At 47.2% G+C, this 22,875-nt stretch overlaps 1 long non-coding RNA gene across 2 annotated transcripts; it reads right to left on the bottom strand.

The window, feature by feature from the left end:
* Positions 1 to 1,126: 1,126 nt before the first annotated feature.
* Positions 1,127 to 21,649, bottom strand: LOC116538917. 2 transcript variants are annotated; one of them, XR_004263842.1, is made up of 5 exons: positions 21,382 to 21,649; positions 20,415 to 20,467; positions 19,874 to 20,064; positions 18,683 to 18,878; positions 1,127 to 1,248 (listed from the first exon to the last, which is right to left on the bottom strand). It is a non-coding gene; the product is annotated as an uncharacterized LOC116538917 (long non-coding RNA). The 2 variants fall into 2 exon arrangements; XR_004263843.1 differs by having other exon boundaries at positions 19,902 to 20,064.
* Positions 21,650 to 22,875: the final 1,226 nt, after the last annotated feature.

Raw genomic sequence — 22,875 nt, 5'->3', positions numbered from 1 at the left:
TGAGCAAGCCAGGTCCCTGTCCTCAGGTAACTCCACAGTCCAGCAGGGGAACTGGATGCCAGTCAGATCACTGGGCAAACCCACGTCAAGTCATGACCGAGGCAGGGGCACTGGGAAGGACATGGGGATGGGCCAAGTGGGGTAGGGAGAGGCAGGCACACCCGAGGCAGCGGTGCTTGGGTGGACCCAGGAGGAGTTGACAGATGAAGATTATTCGGCAAAACCACGGCAGGTGCAAAGGCCCCATGGTGGGAGGGACTGGGACCGGCACAGGGAAGGCTGCCGCTGCTTGAGGGCAGATCACGCAGGCTGGGGTGGGTCGGAGGCCAGAGTGGGGTTGAAGCTACACCCTGCAGGGTCTCAGGGCCGAGACCTTAAGATGAAGGGTGTTTTCCTTCATCCTAAGGGTGGTGGGAAGACACTGAGAGGTCTCTCAACCCCAGCGCATTTTTTTTTTTTTTTGAGATGGAGTATCGCTCTATCCCCTAGGTTGGAGCGCAACGGCCTGATCTCAGCTCACTGCAAACTCCGCCTCCCAGGTTCTTGTGATTCTCCTGCCTCAGCCTCCCAAGTAGCTGGGATTACAAGCACATTGTAATTACAGCCAGTGCCAAAATACAAAAATTAACCACCATGCCTGGCTAATTTTTGTATTTTTAGTAGAGATGGGGTTTCACTATGTTGGCCAGGATGCTCTCTATCTCTTTACCTCCTGATCTGCCCACATCGGCCTCCCAAAGTGCTGGGATTACAGGCATGGGCCACTGCGCCGGGCCCCAGAGCACTTTTTAGTGATGTGCTGGGAGTCCGTTCTCCAGGTGGATAGATTAGAGTCTGTCCTTGTCCCTTCCCCAAACCACATCTGCTCCTGGCCACCAGGGCTGAGAACACACAGAGAGCACAGAGGGCCGACATCCAGCAGGAGCCCCCAGTCACAGCCTTGTCCATCCTTCCCATCACTGACCTGGCATCGCTGAGCACTGCTCTCCTCCTGCACCCAGTACTTCTGAGCAAGAACCTCCTTCTGGTGGTGGAAACTGAGGACCACCAGAGCAAAGGGGACCCCATGGGGAGATGTGTGGAGGCCCCTGCATGCCCAGCCAGTGCCAAGGTGCCCTGGACCCACCTCATTCACCTGAACGATGCCTGCACTGCCTGCAGATCAGTTGCCATCCCCCACCTGGCTCCGGTGGTCTCCTCCACGCTGCCTCTCCCAGCGTCTCTGGCTCTGCAGCACGTCTTTGGGCTCTGAAAACAGAACCGGAGGGTTGATGACATGGAATCCTCAGAGCCAGAAGCCCAGAGTAACTGCACCCAACAAGCCACCACCCACCTCCCGGAAGCTCCCCCTGGGCACTCAGCCTGAGCAGAGGGTTGGGAGCAGCAGTGAGGACCCGGCACTGCACGCTGGCTGCTGAAGCTGTGACTGGCCCAGAGCACTCAGGGAGGGACCCCATGGCTGCTGCAGGGCACCCATGCAGGGACCCAGGTCAAGACCATGCAGAGGAGTGCGGCTGTGGGCCTGTCCCAGCGGAAGCTTGCTCTGGAGTCTGCACTTGAGGATGGCGGTCCATAGCCCACCTCAGCACCTTCACTCCCAGGACTGGCAGCCCACATAGTACAATGCATTGTGCCAGCCTAAGTGCCCTTGGAAGGGCCTCTGCCGGGTCACAACCAGCCTCACACTCAGGCTGTGTCTGTGCATACAAGTGTGTGCTTAAGGCGTGGACACCGTATGCGCATTGTGTTGTATGTCTGGGGTGTGAGATGGTTTCGCTCTGTGGTCCCACCCAAATCTCATCTCAAATGGTAATCCCCCTGTGTCAGGGGAGGGGCTTGGTGGGACAGGCAGACTTCCCACTTGCTGCTCCCATGATAACGCGGGAGTTCTCACAAGATCTGATGGTTTAAAAGTGTTTGGCAGTCACCCCTCACGCTCTCCGTCTTGCTGCCATGAAAGACGTGCCTGGCTTCCCCTTTGCCTTCCACCGTGACTGTAAATTTCCGGAGGCTTCCCCAGCCATGTGGAACTGTGAGTCAATTAAACCTCTTTCCTTTATAAACCACCTAGTCTCGGGTAGCTCATTAGAGCAGTGTGAAACTGGACTGATGCAGGGTGCATGTGAGTGTGTGTGTTAGCTTGGTTTCGATTAGGGAGGGAATGTAAGGAAATCAGAAAATGTTTCTAAACATTCTTGTCACCTGGTACCCCTGGTCATCCCAGTCCTCTTTAAAAGTCACTGTAGGTGAAAAGTTCCTCCCCATGAACCGTTGTTTAACGTTATCGAGTAAGTAGGAAGATAAGATGGGACACTCACTGGGAGCCTGCTGGGCTGGGACCAGCATAGGGCAGCTTCCCGGCAAGCTTGTGAGTGCTGACAGTGCCATGCACCCACGCCCGCCACACGGCAGCCTGGCTCCTGGTGCCCGCCACCTGCTGCAGTGACAGACTCACAGTGACTATGTGAGTCTGAGCATATTCCGACCCAGCACTCTGGAGGTCGGAAGTCTGAGGGGGTCTTCCCGGGCCAAAATCAAGGTGTGGGCAGAGCAGAGCTGCATCCTTATGAAGGCTTCAGGGAGAATTGGTTCTGATGTGGCTTTCTTGCTTCCGGAGGCTGCAGCCCTCCTTGCCTGGGGGCCCCTTCCATTTTCAAAACCAGCACCCAGCAGGTTTAGTCTCTCTCACCCCTCTCTCCTATGGGAATGCTTGGTGATGACATTGGACTCACAGATAATCCAGGAGAACCTCCCACTCAGGGCCGACTGATTAGTAACCCAATTCCACCTGCAACCTCAACTCCCTGTAACGCTGTGTAACCTCACATGCCCACAGGTGATAGGGATCAGGACAGGGAAGTTTTGGGGCTATTATTCTATTGACTGCACCAACATTCACCCTTCCCTAGTAAGACATTTCTCTTTTGCACCCAGTAGCCTTAAAATAAATGGCTGAAGAGCAGAGCTTTGAATGCAGATGATCCTCCAGGTCTCTCAGCACCTGCTATGCAACCTGAGCCTAGTGATCCCCTCAAAATCTCCTATCCAATCCAATCTGCCTAGGCTGCACACACACGCGGGCGGGGTCCCAGCAGGTACAGGAGAAGAAGACAGCCCGCCCTCTCCCGGCACACTTGCCACCTGCCTCTAGGGGGCCATGAGCCCGAGCCCTGGGTGTGAACCATGCTCCGGACCCCCACTGTGGGCAAGGGCACCCACCCTATGCCCTGCTTGCTTGTCTTCAGGGTGTCGGTAACAACCATGTCTGCCAGACCCAGCTGTCAAAAGCATCAAGTGAGATCACACCCACAGGCTGTCGGGCCAGACAAGGGTTTTGGAAATGTTTCTATCTCTGTGTACTTTATGAATCTGCTTGGGAAGAGACTTTGGGTGGTGGAGTCCTGGTCCAGGGCAGTGGAAAAGGGGTGAGCACCAGCCTTTGCAGCTTCCCAGTTCACCTTCCCCATGCCCGATGAGGCTCAGAGAGATTAAATCACCATTTCCAACCACCCAGGCCACGGGTAGAGACTTGGATTCGAAAGAGGGCTGCTTCCCTCCAGCGTGTAGACGCTGCTGGGCGAGGAGGTGAGAGCTTTCAGGAGCTGCAGGGTCCTGGGGCTGAAAGGTCTTTTTTCCTTGTTCCTGGGATACATTCTAGATACAAAAGTGATGCTGTCAGCCTTTGTCCCACGGCCCCTCCTCACCTACTGGCTGGATTCCCAGGGACTTTGTCTGCAAAATAGAATCACACCACACTTATTTGGAGGAGCTGAAAGGTACAGCCAGACTGTGCTGTGATTAATACCTTAATCTACAGACTCCAGGCCGGGAGCTGGAAGCCTTCACCCAGAGAGGGCCCTTGGGGTGGGGTCCGCCCTGCCTGAGGATGCTGGGAGCCTTCTGCAAGGCTGAAATCCCAGGATCAGAGCTTCAGACCAGGCTCCATCTCTTAGGAGATATTTTGGACACCTAAATCCCAGCTACATCCCAATGTCCCCAAAATAACCACCAGCTAGCACTTCTGAAAGTGCTGGCTGTTCTGTTTCCAATCAAACTGCCGCCATCTGACAGCTGGCCTGGAGGAGGAGGCTGTGGGAGCGTTCCGGGTCTCCTGGATCCAGGACCACTTGCCACAAACCCTGGGTTGCCTTTGAGCCCCATTTTCCACATCAGATGTATAAGGACCCCAATGGTGCAACAGGGTTTCTTAAAACTGAGTTAAATAAAATACTCAAGACCTTTTTGAACAGTTTTGCCACTTAAAGCTTCCAATGAATGATGCTCCGTGATGGGGGAGAGGAAGGTGGGGTCTCCAGGAGCACCCACAACCTCCAAAGGCCAGACTGGCCCCGGCCCATCTGGGCACCAGCTGTCCCCTGACCTGGGATATTTGTTTCCTCTTTTATCTATGCCCCATTCCACTGGGCAGATTCTGAGATAAACCTCAGCCCTCAACCGCAAACTTGCCTCCTTGGGGAACCTGCTTTGACTCCCCGGCTGACAGGTGCTATGCCCCTCCTCTGTGCTAATATCTGCAATTCAGGGCGGGGCTCATGCCTGTGATCTCAGCACTTTGGGAGGCTTAGGCGGGAGGACTGCTTGAGCCCAGGAGTTTGAGACTGGGCTGGGGAACATAGAGACCCAATCTCTAAAAATGAAAGAAAAAAATATCTGCAATCCACTCATCACATCTTATTCCGTCACTTCCCGTATTCTGTTCATTCTGTGTTCTGTCCTCCACTAGGTATGGCCCACCCCTCACCTATCTTCAGCTCCCTCTCGCCTCCCATCCTCCTCCCCCTTCTAATGTCTCTCTCTCTTCTCTCTTTCTCTCTCTTACTATCTCTCTCTCTCTTTTCTCTCACTCTCTCTCCCTCCCCTCATACATGCAGCACTGGGCGTTGCATGGGCAGCTCAAGAGTCTGGGCCCTGACATGGTCCCAGCCAGCCCTTCCCCTGGGATTCACCCAGCTTCCCTTTCCCCCAGCCCTGTGGGCACTTCCTATGTGGTAGCATGGAATATCCAAACAACGTGCACTCAAATGTTGAGTCTAAATAAAATTAACAGTTAATAAAAGCAACTGCTTCTATCAGGGCGCTCCTGAGTGAAACTGACCCTTCCGTCTTCCTGTGAATGTCGGCAGGTGCAGAACACAATGTCCACTAGTGGGAGTGTGGAGTCGCCACCACCATTTGTTCTGGGGCACCCACAGTGCTGTCCACCATCGCTACCGTACATCAGGGCCAATATGGCACCGCAAAGAAGGAAAATACCTTAAATAATACCACTAAGGTATTACACCTTATTTTGAACTATTTAAACTATGGCCACGGACCAGAACTTCCAGGATCCTGCTTCCCCATGTCCCAGGGATAAAGTATAAGGCACAATACCTAAGTGATATTATTTATTTTTGAGCACACAGGCACTTGAAAAATATCCTGGGGACCCCTGGGGTCAGCAGACCAGACTCAGAAAGTTGCTTCCCTAAAAAGAGGGTTGGTTTCTCTCCTTTCACACGGGCCCTCTCCAGTTCATTTCCCCCTGGAAATATTCCACAGGCTTCATATCCAGGGAGAATAAAGTGCCCACAGCACAGTGTCCAGGCAGCTCTCACGCCTTCCTGTCCCAGCATCCTGCCACCGCTGTGCCCGTCTCTCTCCGAACACCAGATGCCCACGTTCCTTCAGCCCCTCTGCATGCTGCGTTTGTTCCAGGGGAAGAGGCTTGCCCTGCTATGCTCTAACCGAGCATGCTCTGCCCTCAGACTTTTGCCCACCTGGCTCCTTATTCTGCTTAGAAGCCTCTCCTGTCCTTGCGTGTCTTCCCACCCAGCCTCGTTGCTTGATTTCGTTGTCATGGCAGCATCTGCCATGATCAGAAGTTCAGTATTGGTTTGTGTGAATGTTTACTTTCCGTCTCCCCACTACAACACAAGATCCCACGAGGGCAGAGACTCCTTCTCTCCAGGAAACTCCTGTGTCCCCAGTGCGCGAACTGCGGGAGACCCCATTTGGTCCTCAGTAGACTTCTATGTTGTTGTCATAAGCCAAGACATAGGCTGGAGGTGGGGAGCGGAGTGGAGGGGAAGGGACAGTGTGCCACCGTCCCCTCATCCCTCCCTTCCTCCTGCTGACACCTGAGTGGGAGTGGATGGGCTGGTCCAAGCAGATCTTACAACTTAGGGGATGTGGAGCCCGGGACATGGGGAAGCAGGATGCTGGAAGTTCTGGCCAGTGGCAATAGTTTAAATAGGTCGAAATGAAGGTACAAGTTAAGTCAGTATTTCCTCTTCCGGTAAGGACAGACTAGGCAATTATGACCAGTTCTCCAACTGAACTCGATGAGAATATCTGAGTAAAAATGCCTTCTTAAAAATTGTTACAGAGCTAAAAAGATAGTGAAAAATTCACAGGCCAGAATGGCGGGAAAAGAGGAGCCCTCCTGGGGGCACCTCGCTGATCCCACGAGGATCAATAGAGAGGCCAAAAGACAGCAGCGCTTTCACAGCCATGTGGGGTGCCAACAACAGGGAGGACCCCGGTGAGGCCCCTGGTTTTAGCTGAGATACCAAAGGGCTGAATGTGAGGAATGGTGAGGAACTAGAACAGACAAAGCCTCTCAGGAAATGGAAGTGACATCTTATCAGCTCAACACCTGGGGTTGAGTTGAGGTGATTCAGAACTCAAGTGCTAAAAAGCAATGAAAAGAAATGTAAGTCACCCCTGAAAGAAGATAATATCATTCTAAGCCTTAATTTATTCCTCTAAACAACTTTTAAAAGACAACTCCAGGCACAATTTCAAGGAGTCAAGACAGTATGAACAAAACCAGCAGAAACAGACAACAGAAGTAAACACAGGGACTCTAGATATTGGAGTCATCAACGCATACTTCTAAATAGCTATGTTTATCATATTCAAGGAGATAAAGGAAAAATTAGAAATTTCAGTACATAAATGAAAATTCCTTTTTTAAAATGGAAATTCTAATACTGAAAAATCAAATTACCAAAACAAAATTAAGTGGATGGATTTAAAAGCAGATTAGACATAGCTGAAATGAAAATTAATGAAACAGAAAGTCAAAATAAAATGTCTGGAATAAAAAAAAAATAGAGCTACGACATGATGGAAAACATAGAAGAATGAGTTTGAAATAAAAGGAACATAAGGAAAAGGCTCAAGATCCTTGTAATTACAGTCCCAGAAAGATCTGGGAAACTAGGCAGGTAAGAGAGAAAATCTGAAAAGATAATGGCTGAGAAACTTTTGAAGTTGATGAAAGACTTCAAGCACAGAAGCAACAAATCTTATAGCCCCCTATCAAAAAACAAACAAATAAATAAATAAAAGTAAATCCCAACTAAGCTATATTAGAGCAAAACTGCTGACAACCATAAACCAAGAGAATACTTTTAAATTAGATAAAAAGGCACATTACCTTCAAAGAGCAACTATTAAAATCATAGCCACTTTTCAACAGCAGCAACAAAAACTAAAACACAATGAATGATATCATGTGCTGAAAAGGAAATAAGTGGTGGCCAAGGATGTTACATCCAGTGAAAATATTCTTTTAAAATTAAGGTTAAATAAAGAGAATTTTTATACAAACAAAAAAATGAGAATTTATCACCAATAGATCACACTAATGGAAATACTAAAGACTGTTCTAGAGGCAGAACAAAAATGACCCCAGGTGAAAGGTAAGAGATGAAAAATAAATAAGGAACAAAGAGAGTGAGTGTGTGTGTGTTTGTGTGTGTGTGCATAATAATGCCTCATTGCACTTAAAATACAGAGAGAATTCAAATATACAACGGCAATGCCATACGAGAGGGAAGGTGACAAATGAAACTTATGTGTTTTTAAACCCTTAATTGTCCAGAACAAGGGTAAAATAACAAAATACTTAACTTTAATAAGTCAAGAATGCTTCTTGCAATATGCAGGGCAACCACTAAAAGAATGTTCAAATGGTCTAAAACTTTCAAGTTAATGGTGGTAAATAATAAAATATATAACCCATAAAATGCAATAGAGGAGAGAAAGAGAAAACAAAAAAAGGAAAATTGAGACAAATAGGAAATACTTGGTAGATTTAAACCCAGATGATCACTCATGACATCAAGTCATTACATCAAATGCATAAGCACTAATCTCTCCAGTGAAATATGAAGACTGCTGCATTTAAAAAAAATCAAGACTCAACTATATGCTGTTGATGAAAGACACATCTATAACATTTTGACAAAGGTAAAGGGAAAACACACACACACACACACACACACGTGTACACACGTATATGAAATGTAAACACCTACCAAAGTTGTTTTTTCTTTTAGCTGTGGAGGTATGTTGATAGTTGATAAAATAGATTTTGGGGGCATAAAAAGGAACACCTTGTAACAAAGTTTTCAGTACATCAAGAAGATTTTAAAAATATAAATTTATGTGCACCTAGTAACAGATGCTCAAAACATTTAAAACAAAAATTGATAGAACTACAGCGGGAAATAAACAAACCCACCATCAATTGGGGTATGTTGATACTTGTCTTAGTAACTGAGAGAACAAGCAGAAAAATAAAATCAGCAAAGACAGAGGACATTTGAAGAACATGAATGACAAAGTAGAACTAAGATATATATGTAGAATACACTTCCCAACGAATAAACTCCATTTTCGAGAACTCACATCAAACGCTTACAAAACTGCATGACATCTTGGAGCATCAACAAAGCCTCCACAGCTCTCAAAGGGATGAAAAGATGCCAAGTCTTTTCCACTATGACAATTCTAGAAAACAAAAATCAACTGTCCCACCTTTGGCAGCGCCTGGGAGGAAGCTGTGGCCACCCTAAGATGGGATGAGAAGAAATCCACCAAAGGCTGCATGTGGCCTACAGGATCCCTTCAGAACTGGGGAGCACTCCAATTGCAGGTGGTACCTGCCCTCAGTCATAAGCTGTCCCCCATGTGTGCCAGCAAGAAGGGCGGGGCCAAGGGGCACCACCTGGATGGTGCAGCCCAGTGACTGACAGCTGGAGAGGATAAGCACAAAATGCAGTCACCTCCCCAGGCCACTGCACATGAGAATCAAAAGCACTGCTCCCATTCTCAGGAACAAGATAAGAACCCCCTGACTCGGGGAAGGGGAGGGACAGAGGACATCTACCATTGACTGAGGGGCGGGAAAATTCCTCTGCCCAGAATCCCACAAGGCAAAGATCTGATCCCCCTCCTGGAAGACAGGAAGAAAACTCTCTCCTTCCTAAGACCTGTCACAGATACCAGGCAGAGTTCAGCTGCCACACAGGAGAAGCCAGAGAGCCAGAACACAGCGAGGGCCTCACCCCAGGCTCTCTCTTGGGATGACCCAAGCAGAGGGACAGGACGGTAACAGCCATACCTCTTTGGGGTCTCAGATTCAGGGCTATCTCCTTACAGTTCTCTCTCCAATCCCTCAAAATATCCCTCTGTCCCCTGACTCACTTCCATCCCTACAATGACATGAAATCATGATGACCATTCACCTGTTGCCCATTTCCTGTCCGCAGCCTCCACTGGAACAAGACCTGGAGTGCAAGGGTTCACCTGGAGTCCCGTCTGGCTGCTAAGGCAGGCTCTGCAGCCACCTCCTGAATGAAGGACTGGGAACTGCCACTACCCGTCATGAAAGGACCAGTTATTAAGTGCCTACTGTTTGCCAGGCATTGGACTTGTCCCTTAACCCACACAAGGGCCCCATAAGATCAATATTTTTATTTGAATTTGCAGACAAAGGAACAAAGCTCAGGGGGGGCTGGCACAGCTGAAGTGTGGAGAACTGAGCTGTTAGAGACAGAATGCTTATTCCTAAGCACTGCAAGGAAAACTTAGCATTCAGACAAAAAGTTTTCTCAGCAAAGCAATTTTACTTTCTGCAGAAAGCGTGCTCCCTTTAGCTATCTTGCCACAAAAGTACAATGAACAAAGGAATGGCAGACATGTTTATTCCTTACCCATTGGGTCCTTACTGCTGTGTCCAGTCTCCATTGGTTGGAGCCAGACCTCACAATCTAAACTGAACCTGATTGGCTAACAACTCAAAACTTTTCTAAATAGGTAAAGGCAATGGAGAACAAACGAAAATAAGTTGCTTGCAAAAGGACTTAGAAAAGTACTAACATTCCCAAATAAGGAAGGGGCATAGCCTGAGAACTGGGACATGCCTGTGCGCACGTCCTGTGATATCTCACGTCATGTGAGACATGCCTGTGATATCTTGGTTAAAGTACAAGGACATAGAGTGTACGATGTGCCTGTGAGCACGTCTAACAGCTACATAGGATAGGGCTTAACGAAGACTTACTAGCAGAAAGCAAGAAGGCTTTGAAGAAAGTTAGTCTTTAAAACACACTGTTGTTTCTAACATGTATTGTTATTCTTCTTCAACAAGAAGGGAAACTTTGAAGAGGAACTTTTTACTCTCTACAGGAGCCCTGCACCTGGCCTCTGGCCCCACAGGCCTGCAGAAGCTCCCATGCTGCCCTGCTTCCCAGAAGAGAGGACCTGGGTGGGGCTCATCCGTCATCACACTGAGAGTTGTCACCAAGGCTCCCCAGGCTGGGCCTGCAACCCACACCTTGGGCATGAGAGTGAGATGGCCCTGGGGAGGCCCCAGCTCAGGCCAGCCTAGCACCCCTGCCATTCCCAGCCTCACAAAGGAGCTGCTTCCTGAGAGAGCACACACTGCCCCTCATGATCCCATGCCAAAGCCCTGCCCCAGTGGCCTTAAGAGCACCCTCTCCTAGTGCCCAGCTGGAGCCAGGGGGAGCATTCACCTCCACTGCCTCTCAATCAGCCACAATAGACACCCTCACTGGGCTCCTGGCATTAGGCCACAATTAGCAGACTTGAGTTTACAATCCAAATAAACTCCTCCTTAATGAGAATACTTTTCCTTTCATTATTTTATGGGCAGCCAGTTAGAGTCGCTTAGTAAAAATCATTTAAAATAGCAGTAAGGCTATAGTTGCTGGTGGGAGGTGATGAGGGCCATGGGCCCTGAGCATCCTGTTAACACCTTGAACTTGATAGGAAGACCCAGCCCAGCTTGGGCAGCCCCCGGTTGCTGGGGAGGGTCGAAGGCCAAGGGTGCCAGGAGAGGCAACCCAGTGGAAGGCAAGAGTCCAGGATCAACAGGGCTGAAGCGCAGTGAGAGGACAGCGGACCCATCTTCCACCCCCACAGTCCAGCTGGGGAGAGAGGCCTGGAGAGAGGAAGGGCCCCACAGACTCCTACATCGGAGCCAAGGCGTGGGAAAAGCAGGAGGAGGAGGAAGGAGACAGTGGCCTCCCTAGTGGCCTCATTCGTGGTGGCAGTGTCCTGTGGCAGGGCACTTCGTAACCCCAACTACAGTAGCAAAGTAACGACCCCAGTGGTCATGGGTGCTCACATTCGGGCACCCCTCCTCTGCGCCGGGCGGGCTCTAAGCACTCCATTAAACACCTCATTTGATGCCTGCAACAACCCTTTGAGGTGGGGAGCGTGAAGATTTCCCTCTCACAAAGGAGGAAACGAGGCACAGAGAAGTATTCAAATGGAAATTTAAATCTGCCCCAAGGGCATGTTAAGGCGGAAGAGGGTCTCGGATCTCTACCCCCTCCCCTGCCTCAGTGTCCAGAGGACCCCGGGGACCCCAGAGAGACCAGACCACCCACAGGGACAAGCCAGGCAAAGGGACCCTTGACCAAAGCTGGGGGTTTCCTCCAGTGTCACCTGATCTTCTGTGGAGCCTGCCCTTTACTGACTTGGGGTGGGATTGTGGGAGTTAGCACTTCAGAAACTTTTAACTCCTTCCTCCCTGCTCCCCACCCCCAGGAGCAGCACCATGGCCAGAATCCAGAAAAGTGGACTTGAAGAGGTAGCTTAGACAGCCCTGGGCAGGCAGCACCTGGAGGACGCAGGACAGGCAGGAGCTCTGGGCCCAAACAAGAATGAGCTGCTGCCCATGGGAAGGGAACCCAGGACTACTCTCAGGGATGGCCATTGCTTCTTCACTGGCTTCCCTGTCCTCAGGCCACACAACCATGGTTTGAAAGAAGTGCCCAGGCCAGGCGTGGTGGCTCATGCCTGTAATCTCAACACTTTGAGAGGCTGAGGCAGGCGGATCATTTGAGGTCTGGAGTTCAAGACCAGCCTAGTCAACATGGCAAAACCCCACCTCTACAAAAAATACATAAATTAGCTTGGTATGGTGGCACATGCCTATAATCCCAGCTGCTAAGGAGGCTGAGGCAGGAGAATCACTTGAACCCAGGAGATTAAGGTTGCAGTGAGCCAAGATCATGTCACTGCATTCTAGCCTGGGCAACAGAATGAGACTCTGTCCAAAAAAAAAAAAAAAGAGAGAAAGAAGAAAGAAGGAAAAAAAGAAAGAGAGAAAGAAAGCAGCACCCACTTCAAAGCACATCCAGGAAAGGGGGCAGGTGAATGAAGGTGAACTGGACCCCAGTGAAGTGTGATGGTCACAGCACGCTTCTCAGTGACCCTCAGTGCCAAGATCATGGAGAGGAGACACACGCAGATTCTGACCCACAGATTCTATGAGCGTTACAAAGTGGTTCTTGCCTGATGTCAGTGGATCAGGGCTTTCTGTTACATAACCGCAGATAACAAGAAAAGTCACCAACTATGTGATGACTTCCAATATGGCTTGGCTCTGTGTCCTCACCCAGATCTCACCTTGAATTGTAAAACTCCCCACAAGTTGTGGGAGGGACCTGGTGGGAGGTAATTGAATCATGGGGGCAGGTTTTTCCAGTGCTGTTCTTGTGATCATGAATAAGTCTCACCAGATCCGATGGTTTTATAAAGGGGAGCTCCCCTGCACATGCTCTCTCTTGCCTGCCACCATGTAAGACATGCCTTTGCTCTTCATCTTCTGTCATGATTGTAAGGCCTCCCCAGCCATGTGGAACTGAGAGCCCATTATATGTTTTCTTGATGAATTATCCAGTCTCAGGTATGTCTTTATTGGTAGTGCAATTTCTGAATGGCAGGATTTTTTCTGAATATTTTAATAATTAGTAGCTGGCATTTTTATGTAACAACAGAACCATTACTTATTACAAAGCTCTTTCTGCTAGGTCATGCTCTCCACTGCAGAGCTGATTTCACCCAAGTTACACCTCTCCAAATCCACATGTTCATATTGAGTTTGCTTAAAATCAGGTGCAGTTGCACGATATTGGCATCCCCCTGGAGGCAGTCTGTCCGGGGCCAGGGGGAGCAGCCCACAGAATCATACCTTGGGTGGACATTGTATTGCTGATGAGGACAAATTGCCCAGTTTGGCTATCCATGCAGCCCCGGTTCTCCAGATAATTGTTTGTGTTCCAAACCATTTTGTTCCATGCTCAGCCGGACAAAAGCCTCATTCCTCTGCCAGTTTGGGTGCAGGGCTTAATTCCCTGAAAAATCAGCTTGGCGGCTGGTATACAGCAATGCCCTTCCAAGGGAGAGCTCTCCAGGCTTCTGTTGTTCAAGAAATGCTGTCACTCAACTCTGGAATATCACCCTAATTAAAAACCTCTCTGCTCCAAATAGCTCCCTTTACCTAAGGCTGTTTCTTTCCCTAATCACACACAAAAAGCCATTACAAAGTCACTTTTTTATATAAGACCCACATCTCTGCACTCTACCCTGTTAATGAGACCTACCCAAAAACAAAACACAGCATACTAAGTGGTAGAAATCTGTGAGTTCTTAGAGGAAAGATAAATATCACCGAAATAAGTTTACCAATATGTGTATTAATAACCCAGGTGGAATAAAGAGATTTATGATGATCATCAGATTTGATAAGTAAGCTCAAAATAAAGGAACCATGTGCAAATGGACTTGCTCTATCTCTCAAGGCATTTTTCTGCAGGCTTTCGAGAGCAGAGAGCAGCGAGGCTGAAATCTAGGATAGCGTATTGCCTAAAAGCACGGGCTATGAACTCAGGCACCATGGCCCATTCAACTCCTCCTTCTTGTGGCTGCAAGGCCTTGGGCAGGTTACATAACCATCTGTGCCCAGGGATTGAATCCTAGGACTGCATCGATGATTCAGCAAGACAACCTATGCAAAGTTCTGAGCAGACAGCCTGGCTCACAATAAGCGCGCAGTGAATATTAGCTGATAACGATCTGATCCGATTTCACATTTAGCCAGCAGGGAGCGAATGCCCCCATCCTGGAGCAACCTAGACAGCTCTGTGCTGGAACCAGCTTGCACTGACTCCTCCGGGATCAGCATTCAGCAGCATCACTGTGGCTGCTTGAAATGGCCCAAGGTGGGGGTGTTTACAGCAAAGAAATCAGCAAATGCCACCCATCAATATCGTTTTATTTTTTCATGGAGTGGCTGTTAAACATTCACCAGCACACCCCTGGGCTCAAGAGAAGAAAGACGAATGGGAACCATTTAAAGGACAACAAGGGTGTGATGGGAGAGGAGTGTGGTTTAGATGAGGTGACCTTCAAGCATCATTCACTCCTTCTTCAAGCCTGGTGGTTGCCATGCAGTGCAGGGGCAGGGCAGGGGCTGCAGAGTCAGAGCTGGATTTGAATTCTCTGTTTCCAGGATGGGAGATCTGAGGCCCACACTGCGGCTGGACCTGCTCAAGATGAGAGAGTTCCAGACAGCAGAGGCAGGGCTCAAACGCAGCCGCTCTCACTCCTTGGTCACCTCTCACCTCATCAAGAGGCCGGTCTCATCAGCCCACCCTGGCCCTGAAGGCAGAGTCTAAACAGTGCAGTTCACTGGTTGCAGTGGTGTGTCTGGGAGGCAGTCTCACTGGATGTTGTAGCTCAGTTGCACTTCTGGTTCTGAGCTTTGCGTCTTTCTGCAAACCTAAGCCAAACAATAAACACTTGAATCCCTCAATGAACCCATGTAGTTCAATTTTACTGGAAAACAGGGGGTTTTCTGTTTTTTTTTTGTTTTTTTAAAAAAGAAGAAGAAAGAAAGAAAAGAAGAAAAAAGAAGAAGAAGGTTGAACACAGCAGCTCACACCTGTAATCCCAGCAGTTTGGGAGGGCAAGGTAGGTAGATCACTTGAGGCCAGGAGTCCAAGACCAGCCTGGCCAACATGATGAAACCCTGTCTCTACTAAAAATACAAAAATTAGCTGGTTGTGGTGCCATACGCGTGTAATCCCAGCTATTCGGGAGGCTGAGGCAGGGGCACTGCTTGAACCTGGGAGGCGGAGGTTGCATTGAGCTGAGATTACACCACTGCACTCCAGCCTGAGCAACAGAGTGAGACGCTCTCTCAAAAAAATAAAAAAGAAGAAAGCCTACATTGATTTCCCCATACATTTGCACAAGCTGCAGAACTTGATTCTTTTATTTTCATTTGGAAACAAGTTGAAACAGCCTTCCAAATTAAGAAAATAACTTTACAAGCTTTGTGTTCTCTTATTTTAGAAATGTTCATGGCCTCAATACGCCTCTCCTATGTACTTACATAAAAACATTTTTCTCTTCCATTTGCCAATTTTTAATGATTTTTTTCATTCTACTTACAAGAAAGCAATCATTTCAAATTAATTAAGTTTTCATTAAAATGTATTATTTTAATGAAAATGTATTGTAATGTCCCAGGTACTGAATAGTGATTTTGTTTCTGGGAGAACAGGCCTGAAATAAAACTATTATAAAATTTGCATGTAGACTATTTCAATCCAGTTCCCTCCTCTGGCATGAAGCTCAGGGGGTTTGCACACAGTAGGTTGAGAGAAGAGTGACTAGCAACTAGAATCATCAGTGGCATGAATCAGGAGAGGACATTTATAGAGGACTGTCAGGTGCACAGCTATTTTGCATCTGTTATTCCATTTTGTTCCAACCATTCTTCCATGTAGACCTGTTTATTTCTCTTTTTTATTTTTATTGAGAAAACCAAGACCCAGAAATGTGAGGTCAGTCACCAAAGATCACAGACTCAAAAGGCAGAGCTGTCATTTGACCCTGGGTCTCCAGATGCACCTGAGCGGGGAGTGCGCATGGGGTGGAGAGGTCTGGGTCCCAGAAAGAGCTGAGGATCTTCTCCCTCTCCCTTCCCAACTTGTTTATTCTCCATTTGTAGCAGTTATTTTCTTTGCAAGACCAATGCATTCGATTCAAAATCAGAGTCATTTTAACATTTTAAAAATATCAAGTAGAGCTTAGAAAATTCAAGCACCGGAGGGAAAAAAATTCTCAAGTTACTTAGAAAATTTATCTTGATTCTGAGGGTCCTTGAGCTTTCTGCTTTTTGCTCCTTTGGGAGGGGGACCACGTTGAGTGGGGAGGCCAGGGCTGTGGTAGGAAATTGAGAGTTCTGTGAGATCTCCAGATGCTTCTCAGCCCTTCAGAGCCACGGAGAAAAGAGGAAAACACTCATCTGAATGATTCGTGTCTTGCAGACTCGGTCTTTAACCATCTGGGGTAAAAATTCCAAGTTCTGGGAGCATTTATGAGGGAAGCCACACAGAGCCTTGGCCAGCGGGACGGCCAAAGGAAGCCAATCTGGGCTCTTTGATGCAAAAATAAAATAAATTCCCATTTGTTGATATGGTTTGGCTCTGTGTCCCCACGCAAATCTCATGCTGAATTGTAATCCTTAATGTTGGGGGTGAGGCTTCGTGGGAGGGGCTTGGATCACAGGGGTGGAGTTCCCATGCTGTTCCCGCAATAGTGAGTTCGTTCTCATGAGATCCAATGGTTTAAAGGTGTGTGGCACTTCCCTCCTTGTGTCCTCTGCCTGTCCTGCCACCTTGTGAAGAAGGTCCTTGCTTCCCGTTTGCCTTCCACCACGGTTATAAGTTTCCTGAGGCCTCCCAATCATGCTTCCTGTTAAGCCTGCAGAACTGTGGGTCAATACAACCTCCAGTCTTCATAAATCACCCAGTCTCAGATAGTTCTTTATAGCAGTGTGAGAATGGACTAACACACTTGTGCATTATTGAGTGCTGGGTTCTTGCTGCGGGTCCTTGTCTTCATTTCCATCTTATTCCCCTCTCCACAGCTATCCCATCCCATCCCACACAGCTCCCTCTGCCCATCTCGTCCTATTACCATGCTGTACGCCTTCATTTTCACTCTCATAGTGCCACCAGCACGACCAAGCTTCTTCCCTACCCAACCAGCATGCCATCCACACGCTTCCTAACACTTCCTGCTGTGCCAGCCTGCCTGCCTGCAGCTCTTTGCTTGTGCCATTTTCTCCAACGAGAACACAGAGCAACAATGCGAAGAGGAAGAGCATGGCTGATAGAGCACGCTCCCTGGACCCAGTGGCCATGAGTTAACCCTCGCTGGGGCATTGCTGCTCTCGTCTTGGGCATGGCAATCAGCTCTCTGGTCTTCGCCACCTTACAGGCTCAGGATAACACAGTGATGGGAACCCTCTTAGCTGGCACCTGGTCCACACTGACAGGAGAAAGGTCACCATTTTGTACCTGACACCGCTCCAGTAGAGCCGGGTGGGCCCCTCACCCTTCCCTAAGGATGTGGAATTGAGTCTGGGAGCAGGTTCCTGTCTCCCAGAGGCTGGACTTGTATCTGTAGTATCAGAAGCCATAGGAGTCACAGGGGAACAGGGATAACACAGCCTCAGTAGAAGGAGGAATAGAACCTGGTGTGCAGGAAGAGCGGGAAGATGGAGAGAGACTTTGATCACTTCTGATTCTGATCCCATCTCTTCCTAAGGTTCCATCCACATTCCTGCCCTTGCTACACAGGACCCTCCACAAACCCCATAACTGCCTCCTACTTCCCCTTTATGCTGACCCAAGGACCCACGTCTGTTTCTGTTACTTGTGAGCAGATGATTTCAATTAACACCACAAAGAGGGCAGCCAGTGGAGTGCCTGTCACATGATTGGGGCTCAATGACCACAGCCTCCTTCCATACCCTGCTTCCAGCTTCCAGCAACCGGAAGCAGACCACTCAGCCAGCATTACCTCAGCCCTAAAAAGCAAGGTACCCATAGTGCTCCAGAACTGACCCCGGGCACCTCTGTGCCCTACCAGCTTTTGAAAAAACTGAACTCTTGTAAGAAGTAGTTCCAAGGACCCTGCAAAAGTGTGCAGATTACCCAGAGGCTGCAGCAGGGAGGGAGCAGAGGGGAGGCACACTTGGAGCCTGGGCACCAGCAGGGAGGTTCAGGTGCTTGCACCTTCCTGAGTCACAGGCCACCTGGCTGAGTGCTCTCCTCTCTCACCTGCTGCTGCCCGGGGTCACGTCCATCCTGTAGTCCTGCCTCCACTGCACCCTCGGCATGATCTGTTCTGCAGGTTCCTGCTAGAGCTGCAAGGCTGCACCCAGAGCTGCCGGGCTGAGATGACAGGCCGTCATAGGCCAGGGTCAGAGCCAGGGCCCTCAGCACCCCACCTCCCCTGGGCAAAAGTGGCTGTCAGAGACACTGTTCATCCTTCGAAGCAATGGCCCATTGGCTGAGATGAAATCCACAGAATTTATGCTCCTCCATTCCTGATGACATTATTTAAATTGCCTCTGATTTATCACTAACCCAATATGCATTGTCATTTCTAAGTAATTACAGAAAATATTGTAATCTAAGTATTATTACATCAGGAACACAACTCCAAATAAATACTGCCTCTGCCTTCAGTCAGCTCGGTAATGCGAATCGATACCTACTGATTTTTTGAATGTGAACATTCTGAGTGGGCTTGAATTCCCATCACTGCAGCTGGGTCATAAATTGTCCTTTGTTAGAGAAGGTCTCCCTCACACGCTCCTGCAGGTGCAGACCCTTCTGTAGGTCCTGTGGGCTGTGCCCTCGGGGGACAGTAGAGCAGGCAGGGTCCCAGCAGAATGAGTTCAGTCTCAGCCCCTGCATGAAATATACAAAATCAGCTTTCTCCCAGACAGCCATCATCAAATATTTTATTTATTTTTTTAATTTTCTTTTTTGATTATCCTTTAAGTTCTGGGGTACATGTGCAGATTATACAGAATTGTTACGTAGGTATAAACATGCCATGATGGTTTGCTGCATCCATCCCCCCATCATCTACATTTGGTACTTCTCCTAATGTTATCCCTCCCCAACCCCCCACTCACTGCTAGCCCTGCCCTAGCCCCTCCACCCCCCAACAGGTCCTGGTGTGTGATGTTCCCCCTGCCTGTGTCCATGTATTCTCATTGTTCAACACCCACTTATAAGTGAGAACATGTGGTGTTTGGTTTTCTGTTCTTGTGTCAGTTTGCTGAGAATGATGGTTTCCAGATTCTTCCATGTCCCTACAAGCGACATGAACTCATCCTTTTTTTGGCTGCATAGTATTCCACGGTATGTATGTGCCACATTTTCTTTATCCAGTCTATCTTTGATGGACCTTTGGGTTGGTTCCAAGTCTCTGTTATTGTAAACAGTACTGTGATGAACATACGTGTGCATATATTTTTATAATAGAATGATTTATAATCCTTTGGGTATATACCCAGTAATGGGATTGCTGGGCCAAATGGAATTTCTATTTCCAGATCCTTGAGGAATTGCCACACTGTCTTCCACAATGTTTGAACCAATTTATACTCCCACCAATAGTGTAAAAGTGTTTCTATTTCTCCACATCCTTTCCAGCATCTGTTGTCTCCAGATTTTTTAATGATTGCCATTCCAACTGGCATGAGATGGTATCTCAATGTGGTTTTGATGATGTAAATACATGCCATGCCCAGCAGTGTGCTAGGTACAATGAGTGATACCAGGACATAAGATGTGACCCTTGCCCAGAACATATTCTAAGGCCCATCTGAAGAATCTAGCTCAGGTGTCTAAATCATGAGATTTGGTTTCAGGTGTGGTTCTGCTCTGCTTCTTACTTGCTGGTGGCCCCGGAGCAGATCTAACCTCTCTGAGCTGCAGGCATAACCCTGGTAAAACAGGACCAATATCTGTCCCATCCATTTCATATCACAACTGGTCAACTGAGTTGATGGATAAGAAACATTTGTAGATTGCAGAGTGATATACGAAAGTGAGGAATGGTAGCATTACCAAAGGCCGGTGATTCCTGGAACATAAAGTCATCCATTTATGGTCAGAGGAGCAGGAAGAATTCTTCAGATAAATATGTACCATGACACTCACCTCCTTGTAAATGAAACCAGAACTCATTAAAACTAGTATAAACAGCACATTATCGAATACGATCAAGTTCCATAAAAGAGATCATTGAAAGAAGGAGGCAAAGATGGGGCAGAGTCTGGTACTTTGTAAGTGCTCAAAGTTATTTGTTGAACAATTTTTTTTAAGAGAGAAAAATGACATAGAGAAAGAAGAGTCTGTGGGACCCACTGAGAAGCTGACAGCCCAGGAGAAAGCAATGGGAGATGCCGTGAGGAAAGGAGAGCCATGTCGTACCTGGTGCAGCACTGGCAGCCCTGGGAGTCACTGGGGACAACAGCAAAGCTGCTCTAGAAGGAGGGACAGAGAAGGAGAAAAATGGTGTGGGGAAAGGAAAGCCAAACACTCCCCTCTCCCGCAACATAGGAGTGTTCCAGTGCTCAGAACAATAAACAACAGAATCAATACTCAGAACATGAAATAACTCCAGACAAAATTAATTGCATGGGGACAATCTGTCTAAGACTAAAATAATTATGTTTAGGGTGTTTAAAGAGATAATAGAAGTGAAGGAGGGAGAGTGTGCTTTTAAAAGCACACGAAACTGTAGAAAAATAAAACAGGCACATAAGAAATAGCAAAAAAAAGTTTCTTTAAAATAAACAATTGGAAAACTAAGAAATTAAAAATATAGCCAAAGAACATATGTGATAAAAGGAACACATTTTAGGCAGAACAGGGTTAAAGAGAGAATTAGTGACTTGGACATAATATTGAGGAACTCACATAGAATATTGCATAGAGAGACAAACTGACTTCTGTAGATAGATATGGATGTGTGCATGCATGCACACATGTACACTGCACTTCACTGATTCTATATGCCTTGTTCTCATTTTAATATATCTGAAATTGGAGCACACCTTACAACTGAAGGTAACTTACAACCACTCTTGGTCTAGATTGGCGACACCTTCCAAAGAGAATCTTCATTTGCCCCACCAGTCACTTGGAAGTATTACTGACCTAAGATCATTTAAAATTAAAATCTATAATTAAGATTTGAATTCAAAGTGTAAATCTGAACGGGTAAAGTTTAGAGGTTAAAATCTCAGGAGAGATTGTCAGGGTTTTTTTTTTTTGTTTTTTTTTTTTTTTTGTTTGTTTGTTTGTTTTGGTTTGGTTTTTTTGCTGCCTTTTCCTCACAATGGGTTTATTTCTCACTTCTTCTTATAGCAAGGTTGCAGCCCACTGGGGTCCTCACCTTACGTAGGGGTCTTCCACTACACTCCTTGTCTGTGGCACCTTTACTTCTTAGTGACGCATGAAAATAATGGTTCCTCCTTCCATTGATGACTTCTTGGGCACTTGAAGTGTGTGTATCTCCACATCTATATACACACTCACATGCAGGGCAGAGGTGGAGGATAGGCAAAGAGGTCCTGTATCTGTGAAGTAACAATTTCAGAAGTAGACAATAGAGCAGCACTATATGAAAAGCTGGTAATTTAATTTTTCCAGATTCAGAGAGAAACGGGTTTATTAGTCTGTTTTCATGCCTGCCAATAAAGACATACCCCAAACTGGGCAATTTACAAAAGGAAGAGTTTTAATGAACTCACAGTTCCACGTGGCTGGGGAGGCCCCACCATCACGGCAGAAGGTAAAAGGCACAAACAAGAGAAGAGAGCTCGTGCAGGGAAGCTCCCCTTTGTAAAACCATCAGATCTCATAAGACTTATTCACTATCATGAGAATAGCATGGGAAAGACGCAGCCCCATGATTCAATTACCTCCCACTGGGTTCCCTCCCACAACACATGGGAACTGTGGGAGCTACAGTTCAAGATCAGCTCTGGGTGGGGACACAGCCAAACCATGTCCACAGGAGTCCTCAGTTCAAAATCTCAGAAGAAGTACAGAGCAGAATAAACAAACAAACAAACCCCACATGTAGGCACAGTAGTGAAACTATACAATAGCAGAATAAAAAGAGAAAATGTTAAAAGCTAGCAGACAGAAAAGACAGATTCCCGTAAAGGATCATGACTTAGAGGGATGGTGGATTTATGAACAATGATAGGGATCAGAAGAAATGAAATAATACCTTCAAAAGACTGAGGAAAAAATAATTATTAACTTACAATTTATATCAGTATAAACAATTATTCAGGAAAAAAAAGAAAATAAAAACTTGCAAGGGCTAAAAGAACTTACTTGCTACCAAAGATGCTTGCTGTAAGAACTATGAAAGGATTCAAGAGGAAAACTACACCCAGAGAGGGCTCATAGCATATCACATATAAGAGTAATCTTAGGTATTGACGATTTATAGATTGGTGAATGTAATTAAATATTGACTTGTGAAATAATAATAGCAGATTTGAGGTGTTGTTAAGCAAAACTCAGTTGCAGATCACAGGAGCAGAGAGGGTGATAGCAGGGTGGTCTGTGGTTGGTATATTTTGCTGTGGTCCACGTCATGTTGCAGGAGAAGATAGAAATAGGAGCATCCCCTGCAACAAGTTTCTTCCATGACGCTTCCCCAGGAGAGCCCTTCTTGAGTTCAATACACTAACTTCCTAGAGCTTAAGTATCTTTCAATGCAATATTTCCAACTATTTATGTAGAAAACATTTATATCTATGTCCCAAAGACTCAGTTCAATATTTTAAACAAAACAAGATGTAGGAAGTCTCAGGTTCTATTCCAAATAATATTGGCAGAATTGCATGTGTAAATATTTTGAAAAGCTCAT

The sequence above is a fragment of the Sapajus apella genome, unplaced genomic scaffold (genome assembly GCF_009761245.1).
Source record: "Sapajus apella isolate SASKATOON/1434 unplaced genomic scaffold, GSC_monkey_1.0 scaffold123, whole genome shotgun sequence".
NCBI lineage: Eukaryota > Metazoa > Chordata > Mammalia > Primates > Cebidae > Sapajus > Sapajus apella.
This window is presented reverse-complemented; position numbering and strand designations above follow the sequence as displayed.